The 5888-nt window shown below is 41.0% G+C and overlaps 1 pseudogene; it reads right to left on the bottom strand.

The window, feature by feature from the left end:
* Nucleotides 1-3994: 3994 nt before the first annotated feature.
* On the bottom strand, nucleotides 3995-5636 carry LOC111149224 (annotated as a pseudogene).
* Nucleotides 5637-5888: the final 252 nt, after the last annotated feature.

Here is a 5888-nt window from a genome sequence, read left to right as displayed (position 1 = left end):
GACACCTCCTGGGCTTCAACTTAGCAAAGTGGGTGTAGCTACCACCACAGCAGAATGTCACTGTCAGCAATGGATGAATAAATCCTTGCTTTATGAGGCAGGTCAGACCAGCCATTCTAGAAAGACCTGCATGGCCTCGTCCAACATCATCAGTACCGAGGGCTGTTGGAGTGTTCAGTTTACTGAGATGAGACACCACCTAACATTATGTCGGGTCAGGGTATCATCTTTAAAGAAAAGGAGGGGCAGGAATAGGCCTTGTAACCATGGGATCGAAGGGTATCACATACCCTGCTCCCCAGAAACTTCTTCCCTGAGGATATGTTGTCATGGTGTGCTGAAGACACTGAGACAGCAGCTCTCAGGCAATACTCTGCAAGGATTTTATATCATCCTTCAAGTTGCAGATTCTCACTGACTCAAAGACACTTCTATTCCATTATGTTCCCAATAGACGATCCATGTGTGATGGGTTGGATAGAGGACCCTTTTTGGCTTTTTATGTCCAGAAACCAGGAGGTGTGAGAAGAGATCAGCTTGCGCAGAGATAAGTGACTCTACATCAGAAGGGAGTAGGGCTGTTCTTACGTGATGGTGACATGAATATGTGTGGAATCTGGATGATTCGCATGGGTTTTCTAGGTGTTCCTTTGCCCACTCGTGATCATAAATGGACATGGTGAACCACCCCAATCTGTGAAGGGCATGACGACTAGATCTCGGGGGGATGATGGTCTGGGTTAAGCCACTGAGATGAGCAGAGGTAGTAGTAGTCAGGCAGCCCCTAGGGTCGGCACCACTGTACAGCTGCCTTGGCAGGATCCAGCCCCCACCTCCCCGCCGAGCAAAGCATGCATCTGATGCTGGAGCAACTGGTTTGGCTGTTTGGGCTCAGTCTGGCCCAATTGTGACAAATGGCTATGAAGCTAATATCTCTACAGAACCTAGGAGTTGACACTTAATATGGGGCAAATATATTTTTCTCCTCTTCATTTTGGTCATGGTTAGGCAAACTCTTTGCTGGGATATTGTAATGATGTGTGCAAGGGTGACCTTTCTGAGCCACCTACAAGCTTCTGCTCATGCAGAATGTATTACTTCATTTCAGAACACGAATAGACCGTAGAGCATCCATACTTGTGCTTTAACCAGGATGATCCTGGTTACTTTTCCTAATGGGAACAATTCAGAGGATGAAAGTTAATACATTAAATCCTTAATCATATTTTGTGGAATCAGTACAGTGGTAAATTAGACACATTGAAGCATTTTTAAATAAGGAATCAGAGTTAAAACAGTGTTTCTGATAATCTTTGTGGGAAGGTAAGATAATATGCTTACTGCTATATGCTAATTTTCCTGTAGTGCCTTGAGAAGCCTAGCCACAAGTCTCTCCAGACTCAATTCTTTCTCCTCCACTCCAGACATCTACGGGCTCCTTCTGGGTCTCCTCTCCGCGGTTACTTGTAAATTCACTCAAGGCAGTAAGTTGGGGCAACTGTTTTTTTTTTTTTTTTTGTAAGATTTTATTTATTTATTTGGCAGAGAGAAATCACAAGCAGGCAGAGAGGCAGGCAGAGAGAGAGGAGGAAGCAGGCTCCTTGCTGAGCAGAAAGCCGGATGTGGGGCTTGAACCCAGGACCTGGGATCATGACCTGAGCCAAAGGCAGCGGCTTAACCCACTGAGCCACCCAGGCGCCCCAAGTTGGGGCAGTTGTAAGGCTCATCTTGTTTCTTATCTCTTAGGGATCACCATCCCCTTCATTACTGTCCTGTGTCTTAAAAACTATGTGTGTCCTGTGTCCTGGGTCCTGTGTGTGTGTCCTATGTATGTCCTGTGTCCGGTATCTTAAAAACTATGATTTCATGTATTTTGTCCTCCCTGCTCCCCCTGACCAAGCTTTTATTTTTCCAGGTGAGAGAGTAAATCTGGTTTCCACTACTCCAGTCAGGCTGATGTGAAGTAACAAATTCTGTAGAGCTGTCTCTTTTCTGACATACTATTTTCCATCCATGTTTGGAAGGATTCTTAATATCAGTATTCTTAGTAATTTTTTTTTAAGGTTATAAGGATTTGTTTTTCTTTTCAGTGTTCCAGAATTCATTGCTTATGCACCACACACAGTGCTCCATGCAATACTTGCCCTCCATAATAATATCCACCACCAGGCTCACCCAACCCCCCAACCCCCTCCCCTCCAAAACCCTCAGTTTGTTTCTCAGAGTCCACAGTCTCTAATGGTTCGTCTCCCCCTCCAATTTCCCCCCAACTCACTTCTCTCCATCTCCCCATATCCTCCATATTATTCCTTATGCTCCACAAATAAGCAAAACCATATGATAATTGACTCTCCCTTCTTGACTTATTTCACTTAGCATAATCTTTTCCAGTCCTGTCCATGTTGATACAAAAGTTGGGTATTCAGTATTTTTTTTTTTTTTGTATTCAGTATTTTTAATCTGCCAAGGAAAGAAGGGATGACCAAAATCTAGTTGTAGTATCATATCTATTCGTAACTCTGTTGACTTAGTTATATTAGTAATCTTGCCTTTAAACAAATCTTGTCAGTGGTCTTCCTCTGCAAAATAAGAATTATTCTTACTACTAACTTTATATTTGGTGATATCAGTCATAAAAATTACATTCATTGCAGGTTTGGCATAAGTCCATGTTTTATTTGTCAGGAGAAATCATGGCAATGAGTAACCGTTTTTTTTTGTTTTTTTTCCTCAGAGCTCATTTTGTTGGTTTTTTTTTGTTTGTTTGTTTTGTTTTCCTCAGAGATCATTTTATAGTGAAAAACTCTGGCAGCATAGTTTTTGCCTTCACAAATACTTTAACATAAGTGTGCCAGCATCTTTCCCTTATACATAAGGGAAAATATTTTGACCTCCTCTGGTAAAAACAGACTGTGTGGTTAAATGATATGTATGTAGTCAGGTCCCCAGTTATAATTTGAGTTGCTTCTTGAACACAGGCTTCACACAATGTGACCAGTGATCCTACTCCCAAGGACTCTGCTTCATACTACCCTTGTCTTAAAGCCAGAGTTCCGATTTCTGATTTTGAGTTAAAAGGAAAAAAAGATTGTTAACTTAAATTAAGTTTTAATAAACAAAACTAATAACAGAAACATCCCTAATTAGATTCTGGAGTGGAAGCAAGAAACCACCCAGAGACAAAGAGAACAAAAATTATCCCTTCAGGACTTTATTTTGGGCTTTCATACACATGTGACCACATGGAACCAGATACAAGTTTAGAAGGTAGATAAATATATAATATTTAGCAATTTAGATCAAGTTAACATGTACAGTCTTCAGTATTAATAATTATATTATTTTTAAGGAAATACAATTACTAATCATTGTCAGGTCTCTCAATTTCCTGGTGACCGTGCTTCTGGTTAAAACGTCAAAGAACATTTTTCTACAACACAGCTCCGTCTTTGCTGAGTATCATCATACCAAAACAATTGATGGGATTCTATTTTATTCAAGGCTTTAAATGTGAGTTTATTTCCTATCCACCCATACTCACTCACACACACATTAATGTAATGTTTACCTAAGGTTTCCAAATATCTCAGTGGGCATTTATACTTGCAGATCCAGTCCAAGATCTGAAAACCCTGAATTTACTTGCCAAGAGCTATGTACGTTGTTAAGGCTGACACCTGGAAACTGTGTTTAGAATCTGTCAATAACCAAGATTCCCCTAAATAATTTCTTACTATGAGCCCGATTTCCTTAAATAAAACATATAAAGTAAATATCTACCATAAAACTATTAGGGAATATCTGAAATGCCATTAGATTTTTTGGGGCCATTTAGTCAAGAAAATATAAAAACCATGAAGTTAAGCTAGCTATCTTAAAATTATACTTAAAAAAAAAAAGGACTACACTAGAAATTGTTTCATAAAGTTCATCAACTTCAAATGCTTTTGCGGTTTACAGTGATGTGTCACATATTAGTTCCTTCCAGGCTTTTTCATTTTGACCTTCGTTTGTATCGGGTAACAGGGTTTTCAGGGGTGTGGATCATGGTTATATAATTCACAGTGGGAAAATATCCATCAATAAGATCAAATTCATACAACAAAGCATAGTGAACACAATTGTCTTGATTTGAACATGAGCAAAATTCTCCCCAATACAACCATGACGCCCAGCTTCCAGAGGCACATAGGCAAACTTCTTTCCTGATGCTGGATTGTCCTGTAAGGAGCGATCAAGATTAAAGTCCAGACGTTCTACCCAGGAGTGTTTCAGTCTTTGGTTGACAAACGGAGTAACACACGCCTGATGTTCTGGGGCAATGGTATACCCTGCCACAGTTTGAGGAGTTTTGGCCATTCTCATCATGGTCATTATAGGAGGTCAATGTCTTAATGTTTCCTTTATACAGAGTCCAAGGAAACTTAGATCCTTCAGCTCATCATAAATTAAAGGAGGCAGATCTTTACAGACTGTTTTTTGTTCTAAATAAGTGTTTTTTTTTCTTGAAGTGCTTGTCTCTGACGAAAAAGAAGCACATCCAGGCATCAGTGGTTGAGGCTGTATGTTGCCCTGCCAGGAACAGTCCAGTAAGCAAGCCTGCTACATCATCATTTGTCGAAGGACACCCACCTTTGTAAGTAGAATCTAGTAAAGTTTCGAGAGTGTCATCAATTTCTTCTACTGACTATCTGCATTTCCAGATTGCTTTACAGAAAATATTCTTGATCTTTCAATGACCTTTGTCCCTGTATCTGAAACAAGACAAAGGGAGCCAACCTGGCACCAGCCAAGCCACGTGGCTAAAACCTGCATCCAAATCTGCATATAGTTGTGCCACTCTCTCACTGAGTTGCCTTCTGGTTTCCTTTCCATTTAACAATGGCTGGCTGTTCAAATGATGAGCTCGGAGCTTCAAACGAATTTTTTTCTCCACTTTATCCCCAACTTGGAAAGGATTCTTTTGTTTCCTTTTCAGTTATGTAAACGTGTTGTCTAATGTGGGCCATGTTAAGGCCACGTTTTTAACATTTTCTTCTGCTCCAAAAAATAAATAAATAAATAAAAAGAAAGAAAGAAAGAGAAAAAAAAAAACTGGATTAGGCCCATCCTATGCAACTCCCTTCCCAAACACAGGTGTTGTCAGATGACTGTAGACATCGTTGGCATTCAGGTCTTCATATTTACCAGTAAGAAATAGTGCAGCAGCAGCAGCGCCCATAAGGAAAGTAAATGTCTTGCCCTCCAGGGTAAAACTACAGGTCCATACTTCTCATGCATTTCCTAGAGATTCATTTGGACTTTTCCCAAATCCTATGGCATATCCAAGGAATGGAACTGGAGAGAAAATGTATGGTGGACACTTCTTCATGGCTGGCAGGGGAGCCAGGTGGCCAAAGGCGAGGCAGAGCAGGTCCACTAGGCCAAGTGTCAAGGTGCTGGCGATCAGCAGCGGGGATGGAAGATAGGAGATTGCCGCTGGTCACCCACCCCACAGACTGCCCAAGCACCGGCTGCCTGCAGGAAACCCAGCACTACCATCATGACCCTGTAGCAGGTAATAACGGTTTATGTGAGGACGCTGGAGCCTGAGGTGCCCCCATCCTCCCAAATGATGCAGCCAGAGAAAATAGCAGATGGGGGTCTAGAGACAGCCTGGACCCCTGGGTCTCCTGATCTTTGATTTAAAAAAAAAAAAAAAAAAAAAGACTTTTAAAAGTTACACTTCCATATTCAGAGAAGAAAATTCCTAAGGCTAATTTGGTGAGATTCCTGTAGTTTTGATGGATCTTTTGGGGAGCATTTTTTTCTTATTCCTATACCTTAAAAAAGTTAAGCTCTATGGGTCTGCGGTGTCTGAGAGGAAGGGATAAATAGAAGACCAGCAC

This window comes from Enhydra lutris, unplaced genomic scaffold, assembly GCF_002288905.1.
Source record: "Enhydra lutris kenyoni isolate GAN:26980312 unplaced genomic scaffold, ASM228890v2 scaffoldscaffold21, whole genome shotgun sequence".
Taxonomy (NCBI): Eukaryota; Metazoa; Chordata; class Mammalia; order Carnivora; family Mustelidae; genus Enhydra; species Enhydra lutris.
The sequence above is the reverse complement of the archived record's forward strand: the minus strand, read 5'-3'. Positions and strand labels throughout refer to the sequence as shown.